At 48.0% G+C, this 17,470-nt stretch overlaps 1 long non-coding RNA gene across 1 annotated transcript; it reads left to right on the plus strand.

Annotated features, from left to right (window-relative positions):
* The first annotated feature begins 296 nt into the window (after positions 1-296).
* LOC309357737 lies at positions 297-10,512 on the plus strand. Its single transcript, XR_014163213.1, has 4 exons — positions 297-356; positions 3,256-3,408; positions 8,250-8,325; positions 10,482-10,512. It is a non-coding gene; the product is annotated as an uncharacterized lncRNA (long non-coding RNA).
* Positions 10,513-17,470: the final 6,958 nt, after the last annotated feature.

Below are 17,470 nucleotides of genomic sequence, written 5' to 3' on the forward strand. Positions count from 1 at the left end.
ATTACCATGCTTGCTGCATTTTAAAGGCATCAACAACCCTTCAGAAGCAGTTCTCCAGCTTTACTCTTCCCTTTCCTATATTTACTTCTGGATTTCCGCCCTGGCAAATTAAGGAGAGAAGACAAAGAGAGGCAGTCTGCAGGGTGTGCGTACGCTGAACATGGTTAGCAAAAAACGAATGGCTGCTCCTATGTGGATTGGAAGATTTTGCCCTTGGCGCCTGTCTCTGCACCAGCTGATTCTCATCCGACTTGTCCCAGAAAACGGAGTGAGGAGGAGCAGTACATACAGTCCAGACCTCAAGTGCTGTCCTGCTCTGATTTGGACTTTATTTCCTTAGGATTGTATCCAGCTAAGTAAGTTCTACTCAAAGTAGACCCTTTGAGATAACATGACTGCATTTGGTCATGCCCATGGAGGACCGTCCAAGTCTCCCTATTTCCCAGGAACACTCCTGGATTTATATAAGCTGTCCTGGTTTCTGATTTGATCCTGGAATGTCCCATTTTCCCCTAGGATGTCCCTATTTTCATTGGAGAAATGTTGGAGGGTAGGGAGTGATGTAGCCCACAAGTCAAGGAGATAAGTAACTATACAACCTTTAGAAGACATCTGAAGGCAACCCTATATAGGGAAGTTTTTTTTAATGTTTGATGTTTTATTATGTTGTTATATATATTGTAAGCTGCCCAGAGATGTGTGTGTTAGGATATTTCTGTTCCACCTTAAAAGGGAGCAGGCTTTGTGAGTCACAGCCTGAGTATTTCCTGTTCACAGGATGTTTATGTTTTTCTGTTGCTTTCGTTTCTCTCTCTCGGTGCCTGAACACGCTAGCAGGCGGTCATGTTTTTCTTTGTTCTGACCAACGCTGAATAAACTTTCTAAATAATGCTCTCCTGAGTGCAACTTTCGCTGTGCATTATCTGCTGATAGAGCGTGCATCAGTTCTGGAATGTGGAAGGCTATTTCTGGAGCTCATGTCGCTAATTGCTGATACTGTATCTACGGGAGGTCGATGGATGTCCGGAGTCCGGAGTCGGCGTGGAGGCAGTGATGGCCTATGTCTCCCTGGCAGTATCCCAACCGTGTGGGGTATAAATGTTGTTGTTGTTGTAATTTACCATATTTTTCCATGTGTAAGACAATGTTTTTTGCTTAAAAAATTAGGCAAAAATTTGGGGTCATCTTATATACGGATAGCAGAGGGGGGTGGGTGGGTAATCAGTGGTGAGTGATTGGCATTTGTAGTGAGGTGAGTGGGTGGTGATTGGCGACTGAGGTGAGTGGGCAGGCGGGCAAGATCAGCGATGGTAGCAGCAAGCGGGCAAGTGATTGGCAGCTGCAGCGAGTAGTCATGAGGTCATGCGATTGGTGTTGGTTGTGGTGAGTGGGTGGTTGCACGATTGGCCATGGTGACCTCCCAAACAGCTTTGGTCAACCTCCCCTCAAAAGCTCAATGACTTAAGAAACATAGATTTCTTAATTTTGGGTTCAAAAAATTAAGGGTCGTCTTATACATGGGGGCGTCTTATACATGGAAAAATACAGGTATGATGATGATGATGATGATGATGATGATATAGGATGTCCCTATTTTCATTGGGAAAATGTTGGAAGGTATACCATGGATTTCAGTAGGTCCACCTGGAATTAAATACAGCAACACTTGGTGGTGAAGTTAGCTCATTGTTAAGAAGGCGCTATATTGCCTGCAATGTCCATTATGCTTGCCTTGAGCTGCAGTATCACAACCTGCAAATGGTTTGCGACCTGACCTCAGACCGAAAGCTGGAGAAAGGGTGAGAGAAGGTAAATGCCAAGGGTGTCTGTGGGGGGTGTCAGTGATAGAGCACTCAAACGGCAGGGTTCCTTTCATGGAGGTTGAGGCTACTAATGGCTACCAGCCACATTGCCTACCTGTCGGAGGCCGTATGCCTCTGAATACCAGTCCTGCTTCTCGCCTTCCTGAAGGCATCTGGTTGGCCACTGTGAGAGCAGGATGCTAAACTAGACGGGCCACTGACCTCATCCAGCCATAGAGATCCTCTTAAAATCTTGAAAGATCCTGGGTTCAATCCCAGCCAACGGTGTAGTGTTTGTGTATGGGGGGCCCAGGGGTGGTTGCCCCAGGTGCAATATTGTTAAGGGCGCAAAATATCAACATCTGGTGCTGCCTCAATACAGCCGCATGCTTCTGTTTCTGGGTTCCATTGAAAAGGGCTCCTCCATGCAAACCAGGAAGTGACCTCTCCAGACAACAGAACAACTCTTCATTTCTTATCTCTGTGGCTGTGATTTCCTAGGTGACGTGAATTCCGTTAGGCAGCTAAATTTGCATGTGTACACCATCTGTTTCCCTCCTCCCACCTTCGTGAAGCCCCAGGGACTGGCAACCCCTGATCCCAGCCATCCTTACCTAAGAGGCACCCTTCCCACTGGAAGCACCCTTCCCACCAGCCCCATCAATATTGGGCAATTCATAGCCATTTTCCTCTGCCATATTTTTTTCCTGTGCCCACCAGAAGCATTGTTAGGGTGTGGCCCTGGATACCCAAGAACCAGATTTTTTCTCCAACCCTCTCCACCAGGGAGCCAGTGTGGTGTAGTGGTTAAGAGCGGTGGACTCGTAATCTGGGGAACCGGGTTCGCTTCCCCGCTCCTCCACATGCAGCTGCTGGGTGACCTTGGGCTAGTCGCACTTCTCTGAAGTCTCTCAGCCCCACTCACCTCAAAGAGTGTTTGTTGTAGGGGAGGAAGGGAAAGGAGATTGTTAGCCACTTTGAGACTCCTTCAGGTAGTGATAAAGCGGGATATCAAATCCAAACACACACCAACCACCTTCACCTCCCCTCATTTTAAAAACTTCAACCACCACCACACCCAACCAACCAACCCTTACAGGCTAGCTTTCCATTTGAAAATCGCACTGAATTGGCATCTACACAAATACATGCATTTTTGTGGTGAGTCTGGTGCCCAGGACTCTTTCAGGGACTTTGCAATGCTGCTGCTCATCTGAGGAGAGCGCTTGATGCATCAGATGCAAGTGGGCTGTTATGCATCAAAGTTCCTGCCATAATGGCTCTGACCGTCTTTGAGGTCTCACAAGATGCTGAGACACCGGCTACTACCCCTCTGGAACTCTGGGCTAGATAGACGAGTGATCTGACTCAGCACGAGGCAGCTGGGAATGTTCAAACCAGATCTAGATAGCGGAATAAAAAAGCTAATTAGGCACCTTGATCTCTCTTGCAGGCACTTTGCTTATGCTCCCAACCTCTCCTTTGCAGCCTCTGTGAAGGCTCCCTGCAGAGGAGCTGTGAAGAAGCAAACGAGGCCTGTGATGCAAGATTGCCTTGATTAGAATCCTCTTTTCTGCCTGTAAAAACTGCAAGCGGCTTGATTGAGGTGATCGGAGCTCCGAAAGACTGATAGAAAAATGAGGGTCTTTGGGAAGGACCTGGCAATAGCCAGCCAGGAGGATGCTGGGATTCATTTGGGGAATGGGGAAGGATAGCCACTTAAATGGCAGATTGTTATCCTTTGGCCCAACCCACCAGGACATATTCCTGTGCAAACCTTGCTGAAATGAATGCGGAAGAGCATCAGAAGGCAGCATGCAGGGATGCCCATTGAGAAATTTCCTCTCGATTCTGCCTCTGTTTATATGAAGACACAAAATGTGCTGAGCGCATAATAGTTAAATGACTGTGCCTCTTACTGAATTTTCATATCCCATGCAACTGACCCACTGGCAGTCTGTAGCAGAGTGTGGCAGAGAGGAAACTCGCTCCTGGAAGATGGGATGTCAAGTCCCATGTCAATGAATTGGGTGGCTTAAGGGGAAACTCTGCCTTGTCTATAATAATAACATTTTTTATTTATATCCCGCCCTCCCCAGCCGAAGCCGGGCTCAGGGTGGCTAACAACAATAAAACAGTACAACAGTACAACACAACACAACACTCTAAATTCATTCATTATAAAATTAATTCAAATCAAACCAATGGCACCCATTGGGCCAGAGCTCCGCGAAGAGGAGGAGGGAGTCAGGCTGTGCCCTGGCCAAAGGCCTGGTGGAACAGCTCTGTCTTGCAGGCCCTGCGGAAAGATGTCAAGTCCCACAGGGCCCTAGTCTCTTGTGATAGTGTTCCACCAGGTCGGAGCCACAGCCGAAAAAGCCCTGGCTCTAGTTGAGGCCAGCCTAACCTCTCTGTGGCCTGGGACCTTCAAGATGTTTTTATTTGAAGACCGTACGTTTCTCTGTGGGACATACCAGGAGAGGCGGTCCCGTAGGTACGAGGGTCCTAGGCCGTATAGGGCTTTAAAGGTTAAAACCAGCACCTTAAACCTGATCCTGTACTCCACCGGGAGCCAGTGCAGATGGTATAGCACCGGGTGAATGTGATCTCACAGCGAGGACTCCGTAAGGAGTCTCGCTGCAGCATTCTGCACCCTCTGGAGTTTCTGGGTCAGTCTCAAGGGCAGCCCCAAGTAGAGCGAGTTACAATAATCCAGTCTGGAGGTGACCGTCGCGTGGATCACAGTGGCTATGGGCTTTGCATGCCCTTGGCCCCACTGTGGGATGATCATATTAGAGGATTTGATCATGGAGGATCCAATCCCACTGCAGGGAGCTTGAATAGACACTCTTCGGGTCACTTTGGCCCCTTGGGACATCGCTTCTCCAAGTCCTTTGAGGACCCCTCTTCTCCCCTGTCGTCTGCACTGGAATGGCCAGGCTGGCTGGCTGGGACTGTGTCTGCTCCGCTTTCCAGCTCTGTTCTGTCCTGGAACAAATCACCGTCTTGGATAACAGCCGATGTGTTTATCCCAAGGGATATGACTCTGAATATTAGGATGTCAAAACCAAGCGCATTTGCAATACGTTACTGTCAAAGAGGAAATAAAAAGGGAGTTTGGCTTATTTAATTTAGTGCAAGAGTCTGTTCAGGAGAGAGCGGAAAAAACCTGAGAAAGCGGGAGCAAAAAAGAGAGACAGATGGGGACTCTGCTGTTTCCTTGGCAGCCTACAGTGGCAATTGGTGCTTAAAGTTGTAACCAAAGGAAAAAACTCTTGGCCGCTTTAGAGGTAACGGGTGAGGAGGGAATGAGGTTCATTTCCTCCTCAACTCATGACCACTGTCTTCTCAACCAGTGGAGAAGAGACTTGGCTGCATGTCTTCTCAAGACAGCTGCATCATCTTGTGTTCTGAGTCATCTTGGCGGGTGGGGTGGTTTTTTGGGACAGTTTTTCAGAAGATTTTAGGAAGCTGCTTAGTCCAGACTGTTACTCTTTGGAAGGTATGACGAGTCAGTTGCATACTGGCAACTTTAGTGTTCACAGTTAAAGTGAATTTGGGGCTCTTGGGCAATGAACCTACTTGCCCCTCCACCCCAATTTTTATAGTAAGAAAAGTGGCAGGAAAATGCACCACAAAGGATGAAATACTGAGAATGCCAAGAGATGTATAACTTCTGAGGAAACAAAGTGTAAATGATGCTCAATACCTCTGTGCACATCATGACAAAGTGGAAACTAAGCCAAGAAATAGATTGTCTGGAAGAGCCCAGAGTCAGTTGCTTGGTTCAGAATCATATTCACTAACTGGCAGCTGCTCTCCAGGGTGTCAGGCAGAAGCCTTTCCCAGCCCTGCCTGGAATTGCTGGGAACTGAACATAAGCCTCTGCATGCAAAATATGTGGTAATGTTCAGGGGTGCAGGAGAGGATATATCGTGAGATTATATCCTAATCCAACTTGTGCTAACAAGTTCCCAAAATATCAGCAGAGTTTATAGACATTCCCCTTTAAGTTCGCAACGGTAACGTGTGCACAGGTTCGCTAGAACCTCTATAATAATTACTCTGGTAATTTCCCCTTTGTTCCCTCTTAAAATACAAGACACGACAGTCTTTATAAAAGTATAAAAGAGTTTACTCACGTTCTGTTCACAATATGATCCCAGAAGGCAGACAGGCTTAAAAAGGTAAAATACATTTAGAATCTATCTTATAGGAAGATAGTCCCTTTGTCCTCTCTTGGCTGGGAGCCAAGAGGACATCTCAGCAGATGTTGCTGCTTCCAAAGATGAAGATGAGAGAGGCAAGAGAGCAAGAGAGAGATGGCTGGTCTGCCCTGTGCTTTTATCATTACCTGCACAGGTGAGGCCACACCCACCTCTGGTCACATGCGGAGGAAGTCTGTCCCAGGAAGTTTACCTGCTTGCTGGACAGACATCCCTCCCCATGTCTTAACATGTACACTCTAGGAATGGTGTCATTGACTGCTCCTGTGTTTTACATCCCACAAAATAAACCTGTACGAAGCTGCCTTATACTGAGATACAGTAGACCACTGGGTCATCCAGTTTGCAGAGCTGTTTGCAGAGCTGGTTCTCCAGAGTTTCAGACAGGGGTTTTCCTCAGCCCTGCATAGGGATGGGTGTGTGTGCTTAAATACAAGCAGAGCTCCTGCCCTTCCTCAAAGCACTGGCAAGATCAGGTGCTGGCTTTGCCAGCTTTTCTAGCGTGTTGGCACCAGCCGATGTGTATATATGTGCCAGGTCAGGATGCAGGAAGTCAGGTGTGAAGTCAGTTCTCTGCAAAGCCCTCGTCTGGCAGGTCTGCTTCACAGGTCACAAAGGTAACTCTATGGCAGGGAACATGCCAATCCCTTCAAGGTTCAGCACCCTTAGTTGAAAGACCTCTGGGGGACAGAGCCTTGATCCAATCCAGCAAGGCTGTTTTTGTTATTTTGTTTTTATCACTGGTGTAGAGTCGGGAAAGACCTTAGCATGAGATCCTGGGCATCTCCTGATCAATACTTTCATTTACACTCCACATTCACCCAGAAAGCCAATGTGGTCTAGTGGTTAGACTGTTGGACTAGGACCTAGGAGACCAGGGCTCAAATCCCCACACAGCTTTGAAGCTCATGGTGTGTTTTGGGGCTAGACATTGTCTTTAGCCTAACCTCCCTCACAGAGGTGTTGCGATGATAAAATGGGAAGGGGAAAAACCATGTACGCCCCCCTGAGCTCCTTGGAGGAAAGGTGGAATATAAATAAATAAAATTAACATGATGGGAATTGGTAAGAGGATATATTAATTCTATTTCACCCTCTGGAGACCCACGTGTGAGTTAACCACATAGGAATGAAATGGCTAGTGCCTGGTTTGTTTGTTTTCTTAAATGCAGGGCTAGCACACAGAGAGCACCAGTAGCAGAGTATTAAGTTCTGTCGCTAGGCAGAGCACAGGAATAGGCTATTAAACCTTATTTATTTTGTTCCAGCTTCTTGAGGCAACTGGTCCCCTTTTTTCAATAAAACAGACCACGGACTGCAAAGTAAATTTAAAATGTTTTACTTACAGCTTCTAGGCCCCAGGCACACATTTTTCCTCCTGCAACAGCAATAAGATAATGCAAGTAAAATGCTCTGAGAACTGCAGCAAAGCAGCCTGGGGCTAGAGGGTATTGTGAGGCATGTCCGTCTCCACTGCGTGCAGCATAAAGAGAGGGCAAGAGAGAGGGGAACAGGAAACAAGCTTCACTTCCTCCCTCTCAGGAGAAGAGGGGGGCGTGACCTCACTGAGCCAACTCTAGCAGTTAAAACTCTGTGGTCCTTAACCTCTTCATATACTAACTAGTAAATATCACTGTTACGCTTGACTGCTAAAATTTCCCACAATAAATACATTATTGCGTAATTAAAACAAGGAATGGAACAAGGTATGGAAGTGAGAGCTGGACCATAAAGAAGGCTGATCGCTGAAGAATTGATGCTTTTGAATTATGGTATTGGAGGATACTCTTGAGAGTCCCATGGACTGCAAGAAGATCAAACCTCTCCATTCTGAAGGAAATCAGCCCTGAGTGCTCAATGGAAGGACAGATCGTGAAGCCAAGGCTCCGATACTTTGGCCACCTCATGAGAAGAGAAGACTCCCTGGAAAAGACCCTGATGTTGGGAAAGATTGAGGGCACAAGGAGAAGGGGATGACAGAGGACGAGATGGTTGGACAGTGTTCTCGAAGCTACTAACATGAGTCTGACCAAACTGCAGGAGGTAGTGGAAGACAGGAGTGCCTGGCGTACTCTGGTTGGTCCATGGGGTCACGAAGAATCGGACATGACTAAATGACTAAACAACAACAACAAAACAAGGCCCATAGAATGTCTAAGTGAGCCTAAGTATCTGGAGAAGCTTCTGTTTGTATTTAGAGTCTTGTTTTTTCCTCTTCCAGAGATCAACACAGGAGACTCACCTCTCTTGAAGCTGGTGACAGAATGCCTCCCAGTACCAATTGCTGGGAATCGCAGGTGTGTGGGGGCTGTTGTTGTGCTCAGGTGTTGCCTGTGGGCTTTCCCTTGGGGCGTCTGGTTGCCCACTGTGAGAAAAGAGTGTCGGACTCGATGTGCTGTCTTGAGCTGCAGGGCTTTTCTCGTGTTCTTAGGTACAGGTGATGGCAGTGGCGTAGCGTGGGGGGTGCAGGGGGGCCCGGCCGCACCGGGCGCAACATCGGGGGGGGGGCGCTCACCGCCTCCGGAGTCGCCGAAGAGCCTCGGGCACAGGCTGTAGCAGAGCCCCATGTCTTGCGGAACTGATGAGCTGTGCGCGCGTCCGGGCTGAAAGTGTCCGGCGGGCAGCGGCTCTCAGTGCTCGTCAGTCCCTGCGCGTCAGGCAGCCCCTCCTCAAACCCCCGCTGCTGCTGCTGCTGCAGCTGCTGGGCCATGTTGCATTTCCCTCACCTCTCTGCCCTCCTCCGGGCAAGCGGCGTTCTTTGGGTGGCAGCGCCAGCGGCAACTCGCCTCAGATCACCTGACACGGACCCGCCGCCGCCGCTGTGGCTACCTTACCATAAATACCCCAGCCCAAGCAGCAGCAAGAAGAAGCTGGCAGCGGCGGCAGGTTAGGGGTTAGGGGGCGCAAATTACTTGCCTTGCCCCAGGTGCTGACAACCCACGCTACGCCACTGGGTGATGGTTTGCTCTGATGCTATCTGGGCAATTTCACAGTAACCTCAAACCAAATTTAAAGCTTTATGGCAACTACTGTTTTATTCAGCGACATCCCCCCAACCACTGCACTGTACATCTCTTTACAACAAGGTTGATCTTCCTTCTTCCCCCTTACAAAACTATTTGGTTGAAAATGGGCCTTTGCATGTGGGCAAGGGGAGGGATTCACCAACCTGTGTTGTGTGGATGTGAATTTGGAGATTCGTCTGCTCTCAGGCAAGGGAAGCCAGAATTTAATATTTTGCAAAGTCTCTTTGAAGGCAGAACCTCTTCTTGACTCCTCGGGGAAGTTTCTGAATTGGCCGTGTGCCAATTAATAACCATAAAAGTACTCTTAAATAAATAGATATAAAGCACACATCTCCAGTCGGCAAGTACCGGGAGGAAACAGCTTATTGTGTCCCTTGGAAAACTGTGTGTTGCACTGGGCAGCTCAGAGGAGATGGAAACAGCATGAATGGGACCCACAAGCTGCATCTCCTTCAAAATCAAAGGATAGATTAAGGATACGGCGTTCGTGTGTGTTTTGTGCTGGCGGTCCCTGCAGAATCCTCTGTGTTCTCTAATATCTGTTTGTGGGAGTTTCTTTGCTCACTGCTGAAAGAGGGAATGGCTGAGGTTTCCAAGAACGAACCCCACAAAGAGCATGCTTTTGTGGGGTGGATGGTGGTGGAGGAGAGAGAAATCTACTCCTCCATCCTAGCCATCTGTCTTGTTTTCAAGATGCAAGTTTCCACACAACCCTTTTATCAGCGAAGCATCTCAGAAGCAGTAGTTGAAGGTGAAGTTTGATCTTCTTGCCTGCACCAGGAATGAGGGCACGGTAAGGATTCGTCTCAGGCTTCTTCAAAGCAGGTAACTGTTCTGTCAGTTGCCAAGCAAATTCTGGACCATGCAGAGGGAGGGGGCTTCTCATTTAAGCCTGAAAGTATGTGTTAGGGAGCCACTTCTGGATATATATCCAGATTGGATGAGATTAAAAGATGCCACCCCTTTTAAATCATACAGCACCTAGTAAGTTATAGGATAGCCGATTTTAGAAACAAATATTTCTGGAATAGTGGTAATGATGCTGAGGAGGAGTCTTGCCTCAAATATGGTCACATGCAGTCTCATTGGGGTGATACCTTGCCAGTTCCACATGATTTAGATGGAAGGACAGAAAGCTGTAGCCATTTTTGTTAAAGTAGTGGAGTCACAGAACTGCATGCACAGAACCAGAAAGCACTGTGGGTGGGTTCACAGGTGTGCACCCATCATTTGATGACCGCTTCATTACATGCATGGCTGGACTATCGGTTGCCACTTGTGGGTGGAATATCATTTTGCAACAGACAGTACCTTCCCATCTTTCACATCACACCTGGATATTCCTTTAGTGTGGAGAACAGCGTGGGCGGAAGGTTTGTAGCACCTGGCAAAGCAGAAGTTCCCCAGAGCTGCTGCTTTGTTTGCAGAAGTCCAATATCCTGTTTCAGCTCAGTGGCCAGAAAGATTCCTCTGGGAAACCCCAAAACAGGACACAAGCACAACAGCACCTGCCTATGATTGCTCCACAGGACCTGGTACTCAGAGCCAGACAGCCTCTGAGAGATAAAAAACATGAAGAAGAGGCCTGCTGGATCAAAGATATACCCAGATATCTCTTTGAAGCCCATGAGCAAGGCTAGAAGGAGCTACCCCTCTCTCACTTTGCCTCCCTAGCAACTGGTATCCAGAGATATATTGCCTCTCAACATGGGGGTTTGATAATATTTGATAAATAGCTTTACCAACTGCACTGGCTCCCGGTGGAGTACAGGGTCAGGTTTAAGGTGCTGGTTTTGACCTTTAAAGCTCTACATGGCCTAGGACCCACGTACCTATGGGACTGCCTCTCCTGGTATGCCCCATGGAGGACCTAGTCTCAACTAGGGCCAGGGCCTTTTCTGTACTGGCCCCGACTTGGTGGAATGCTCTGTCACAAGAGACTAGGGCACTGTGGGACTTGACATCTTTCCGCAGGGCCCGCAAGACAGAGCTGTTCCTCCTGGCCTTTGGTTTGGACTCACTCTGACCCTTATGTTGCCCTCCCCTTATGGTCTTGATCTATTGGCTACTTTTAAAATGAGGCTGCATTTTAACCTGTATTTTAAATTGCCCCCCCTTATGGTTTTACTGTGATTTTATTGGTGTTAACCACCCTGAGCCTGGCTTTGGCCGGGGAGGGCAGGGTATAAATAAATTATTATTATTATTATTATTATTATTATTATTATTATTATTATTATTACTACTATTACTATTATTATTATTATTATTATTATTATTCCATCATGACCCATAGCTGCTGCTGCTGTGTGTCTCCCTATGCCTTGTGCACACAGCTTGTAGGATGTTCTGTGAACAGCTGGTGGGATCAGGCGAGTTAATGTCTGACCCTTTATACCTGTGGCTGTATGAAAACTGGCCCCTAGATCATCACCTGTCAACACAAATTGAGTCTTTGGAAGTGGAAGCCTAGTGAGAACTCAAAAATTCATGGCTACAGCGTCCCTTGTCCTGGAGCAAATGCCCAGCTTGCCAGTCTGTGTCCGCAGATGCTTTGACGACAGCCCCAGCTCAAGCACGGCTGTCATGCTAAGCAGGGATTGCTCTTATTGATTGTGGCTTTTGCTTTTCAAAGGAAAATAATCCCAGGGCACCGAGCCCTTTTGTCTTTAATGAGAAAGCACAATCGTTTGATGATTTTTGCACACAAAAATAAAAGTGCGGCACAGTTCATTCCCCCCTCCACCTGCCAATCCCCAGAAATACTGCATTGGTTGTATTCAAAGTGTGTGTGGCTGTGTGTGTGTGTGTGTGAGAGAGAGAGAGAGAGAGAGAGAGAGAATAATATGTATCGTCAGTTTAAGTTGTTCTCTAAAATGCAAGAGTGAAGGCAGCAGAGAGTAGCTGAAGCCATGGAATTGGCCCCTGGGGTCTCCAGGTGGCCCCCAGGCTGCTAAGCGGTTCTGTGGCTCACAGCCAAGCAGCGAATCCCAAGCGATGCAGCTGTTGCCAAGAATTCTGGAATATCTCGGGACCTTTTCCCCCCCCTCTTCAAAAGACTTGATGTTGACAGAGCTTGGCTGCATAGAAAAGAATTTGTGGCTTGCTCTTTGAAGAAAGCTTTGCTAAACCAGAGAGCTCAGGAGGCAGCAGCCAAATTGGACAGATGGGAGCTAGTTGCTACAGGACAAGACGGAAGGAGGATGGAACGATCAAAGGCTGGACTTCCTTTGCTCCCCGAGGGGCAGAATCAGGATTCTGGGCACTGCCAGCATCCTCCGTGTCTGTTTGGAAGGACTTGGGAACAGCAGGCCAGCAGGCCTTTGTCATTCTATGATCGTGGAACTGGGAATCTGGCTGCAGCTCCCACTTCAGTCATTGTGTCCGCAACAAGACTGTCAGCACTGATTTTCAGACTGATGATTCTATCACATTTCTGGGCCCCGCTCCATGGTGAAGTTTGACCAAGACACAGGGCTGCCGTGAGAGGTTTCCCTCTCTTGATGCCAGGCAAAGCATGGGCACATCCCTTCAGCAAGTGGTGGGTCTTCCCTCATTATCTTGGCTCTTTTGCCAGCAGCGAAACAAAGTTGAGGACGGCAAAGTGGGCAGCCTTTCCTACTCTCCAGCTATTCTGGACCACAATTCCCATTTGCCCCAGCAGCCAATGACTGTGCTGACTGAGGGTGATGGGAGTCATAGTCCAGAAGATCTGGAGGGCAACAGGTTGGGGAAGGCTGGCATAGGGGGACCCACCTGAGCACCAGGCAAGGCTGGTGGTGACAAAGATCTGAAAAATTCCCTACACTTTTTACAATAGCACCCCAGGCCAAACACCCATCTTCCTCCACACTCCCAAAACACACCAGAGATTTAGGGGGACGTGACTGGTTCAGTCACACTGGGTGCAGAGCATTGGGGGTGCCACAACTATGAGGTAGAATGGAAGGTGAAAGGTGGGGGCACCCAATTTGGGTGTCACACAGTGTGCTGCTGGAATTTGACATCCCAAGATCCGCCACTGCACACCCAGTCCTTTCTCCAGGTGCGGATTTATTAGTGGAGTAAATTTGCACACAAATAAAGTGGTAGATAGGTATTAAGGGAAAACAATGGCATTGCCTGTTGTCCTCAGGTGGTCAGTTGTCAGGCAGCAGAGGAACCAACCTCCACAGCAGGTTGCCAGGAACGGAGAAGACAAGGAAAAGCTCTTACCATCTGCTTTTTATTCAATAATTACAGAGAGAGGCTTGGGAATGCAGCCTCATGGAATAATGGCGTTGCCCCGAGTGAGTCTCCACCCCCTTTTCTCCCACTTCCTCCTTCTCTCCTACTGGTGGCGCTGAGGGTCCTTTGCTTTGAGCTCTTTGCTCTACAGTGGTACCTCGGGTTACAGAGGCTTCAGGTTACAGACTCCTCTAACCCAGAAATAGTACCTCGGGTTAAGAACTTTGCTTCAGGATGAGAACAGCGGGAGGCCCCATTAGCTAAAGTGGTGCCTCAGGTTAAGAACAGTTTCAGGTTAAGAACAGACCTCCGGAAGGAATTAAGTTCTTAACCCAAGGTACCACTGTATTACTTTCAAGGCTCGCCGGGTTCTGGAATGCTGGAATGCTTTCAAAAGACACTGTGTCCGTCAGCTGTTGCCTTCCAGGTGCTTCCTCTTCCTCCTCCTCCTCTCCAATTATTTCCAAGCTTTTCCCCTCATCTGCCTCTGAGCCGTGACCTTCCTCAAACCCCTTTGTAATTCTGAACTGTCTCCTCCTCCTTCTCTGGAAGGGTCAGGCTGGGGAGGCGGTTTCCACCATTCCTCCTCCGCCCAGGCCCTGACATCACTGCTCGTGTTGTAGAAGGGCACCATCTGAGGACAGCATCCCTTCCTTCGTGTGAGAGAAGGGGCGGAGTACAGTATCACAAATGCATTTCAAAGATACAGTGTGTGGGTGTATAATACATACTTTGCCTCTGAGGTCAGGGGCAGTAACACGTTTCCGAATACCAGTTGCTGGAAACTGCAGGAGGGGAGAGCAGTCTTGTGTTCGAATCCTGCTTGTGGGTTTCCCACAAGTATCTGGTGGGCCACTATGAGAACAGAATGCTGGACTTAATGGGCCCCATTTGGCGTGACCCAGCTGCAGGGCTCTTCCTGTGTTCTCACTTGGTTGCCTGATTCATCAGAGGAATGATCTCTTTAATAGGTTACAATCTTTCGTATCCATCAAACCAAGTGATCGATTAAACACAGCAGCCCTATATAACATGGTCATAGCATCAGTGGGGCGCATCTGGCTGCTGCAAAAAGGTTTCGGAATTCCACACAGAACAAGAGTAGCAATAATCTCCTCACAGATGTAGGAGGGAGGTTTCTGACCCAGGTGCTTCTAGTTCACTTCAAAGAGTGTGATTTTTTAAATCATACACTTTTTTTGGGGGGGGATGAGGCATTATCAATCAAGGGAGTCAAGGGAAGCTGGGCTACCTCTTCGGCTAGAGATCCACTGAAGGGAAAGGGGGAGAAACGCCCCACTCTCCAGCCAAGCCTGAGAGTTTCTTTTGCAATTTGAAAAGCAGGCATCACTTAGGACAGGCAAACAGCCTGGGTTGTGATAGGGGGAGAAAAAAAAATCAATCAGGCAGCTCGGCTGGACTTATTGACAGCAAATGAAGGGCTACTTTCTCACCATGGCAACCGCAAAGGCCCAACATGTTCAATGACATCCTAGCCTTTCCCTCGTTACTCATCTGGAGGGATGAATGTGGGGCAGCCTCTTCTCTGGGCGAAACAAAAAAACCTCTCTGTGGGGCATTCTCACACGGAGGGAGGGTCCGCTCAAGAGAATGGCACTGAGAAGATTGGAAAGCTGTGCCCACCTTGAGGGTGCCAGCCCATGGCCAGTCTGGATTAGGGGTGCCAGACATCCGCGTCTGACCTGGGGTCTCCAGGTTTGCTGGGCCCCTTCAAGATGGCATATGGAGAGCTTGAATCTCCAGGTGGGTGTAAAGGTAAAGGTAAAGGGACCCCTGACCATTAGGTCCAGTCGCGGATGACTCTGGGGTTGCGGTGCTCATCTTGCTTTATTGGCCGAGGGAGCCGGCGTACAGCTTCCGGGTCATGTGGCCATGACCAGAGCAGCGCACGGAAAAGCCGTTTACCTTCCCGCCGGAGCGGTACCTGTTTATCTACTTGCACTTTGAGAGTGCCTTTAATAACAATAAATCATTAAGAAGACTAAGTATGCACCTTGCATGCTTCAGCCCAGCAGGACCTGGTTTAAACTTATAAAATGGACAATTGGAGAGGGTTTCCCCATCTGCCCCTTATTTCCTTCAACAGCTCATGCAGAAACCACCTTTTTGACCATTGGACCCAGTATTGGTCTCATCCACTCAATCCACCGGAGCATTTTTGCATGCAGGATATAGTCAAGTTCCTAACTCACCAAGGGTTTAAGACCACTGGCTTAGCTGGCTTAGCTGGCCAGTTGAAGCCGTTCCTGGAGTGTGGCCACTGTCACATGTTAACTGCTTCCAGGAGCCACAGGATGGGGACCAAATGTGAATGAACTACCTTAGAAGGAGCATGGCGTGTCCCCCATCAAAGATACTGCCCCTCCCCTAACGCCCCATGCAACCTACCTGGCAACCCCAGGTCTCAGCTACATTGGTAAAGAAAAAAACGCTTTATATGCGTTATAACACTGTGGCACTAGATGGCGCTGTGGAGTCCCATCTTTCGCCAATGGAATTTCACTTTATGAAGTTTACAACGTGTATAACTGAATTGCTTTTTTTGATGTGTCTAAGTCCAGCCCTATTGTGGGTGTATCAGCATGGAAAGTACCTTACCAGCTGCAAACAAACAAGAACCGCATTTACCATCACCATCATTTTATTTGTATGCCGCCTATTCATAGTTACAACAATGCTCAAGGCGGCTTACAACAGGACAAGATTTATCGTACACAATTACCAACATAACAGAAGTCATAAGCAATAAATAAAACACATCAGAAAGCACACAACCAAATGGAAAACAATTTCCATATAAGTCATAAAATCTAAAACTAAGAATACAGCATTAATATCAATCACAATTGAAAATGGCATGGATAAAAAATAAAAGCAATTAAAAACAAAAAACAGAGTCCTCTCTGCCCAGCAGCCTGTCAGGCCCTGGCCCAAGCCAGGTGGAGAGAGGCAGGGCTGGGCCCTTCAGGCTCCCACCCTTCATGGTTAGATCCTGCTTTTCTCCTGCATGTTTTTGCACCAGCCAAAGAGATTATGTAATAATAATAATAATAATAATAATAATAATAATAATAATGATGATGATGTTGTACATGCGAACCAAACAATACCACATGCTACAATCGACCAGAAAACCCTCTTACCCGCAGGCATCAATCACACCAAGAAAGACAAACTCTCAGGCAAAAAGGCACACTTTTGCTGGTTGGGATGCTGCGAGAGGTCCTGTATCTTTCTCCCCGGATCGTCTAGTGTCACTGCTGGTAGGGAAGGGGATGGGGTAAGGTGGTGCAGGGGCCTTGGAAGGATATGCCCCAAACTGCCCCCAGCATAGAGGCACCTGCTCTCTGAATATAGTTCCATCTTGAAACAGCCAGTTCCCCCCTGTTGCAACCAGTTCCCAGGAGGAGGAAGGTCTTGGAGAGCCAGCTGGCCCTTGCCAGGCAGAGTGACCTTGGAGGTGTGGTGGCCTGGAGTCGAGGAGATGCTAATCCCGCTCCACCTCCACGCCTGCCCTTGCCAAGACCGACAGAGAGATTCACTGCGAGCTGGCATTACGAACCTCCTCCCCCCCCCGCCCCCGCTTTCTGATGCCGAGATGTTACAGGAGGTAATAGATTTCGACACGTTTCATTGAAATATAACAAAATATTTGCATGGAGTTATTAGATAAATGGGAGCTGACTGGCGTCAGCAGCACTCATTTGCCAAATGTGAGATGGAAATTCATTTAGAATGAAAGAAAGGGGAAGCTTAAGTTTATGTTAATGGATTGATTTCAGATCGTATCCACTAGCTCCCAACAAATACGTTGCAATCACTGTATTTTCCCCCCTCTTGCCTCACCGGGGTGGGAGGGGTGTGCGTGTGGATCTTGCCATATGTGTGGGCTTGTTGATGTTTCATGTCTATCTAGGGTTACAATTCACTAATTGCTAATAGCCAGCCATTACATCTGCCATTTACACAGCCTTCATTCTGCAGAAGCTAAACAAGCCCTCCGACTCACATCATCACCTTGTTTCCCATTCGGAAGCAGGCAGACAAACAATATTTATTAATTAATTATCCAATCAAGCTTAGTAAATTATATGAAGCATATTGTAAGCACCCCTTGCCAAGGACAGGGTCACAGGTATATTCCGTTGAGCATATTATTTTTATTTTT

The sequence above is a fragment of the Podarcis melisellensis genome (genome assembly GCF_964234715.1).
Source record: "Podarcis melisellensis genome assembly, chromosome: 15".
NCBI lineage: Eukaryota > Metazoa > Chordata > Lepidosauria > Squamata > Lacertidae > Podarcis > Podarcis melisellensis.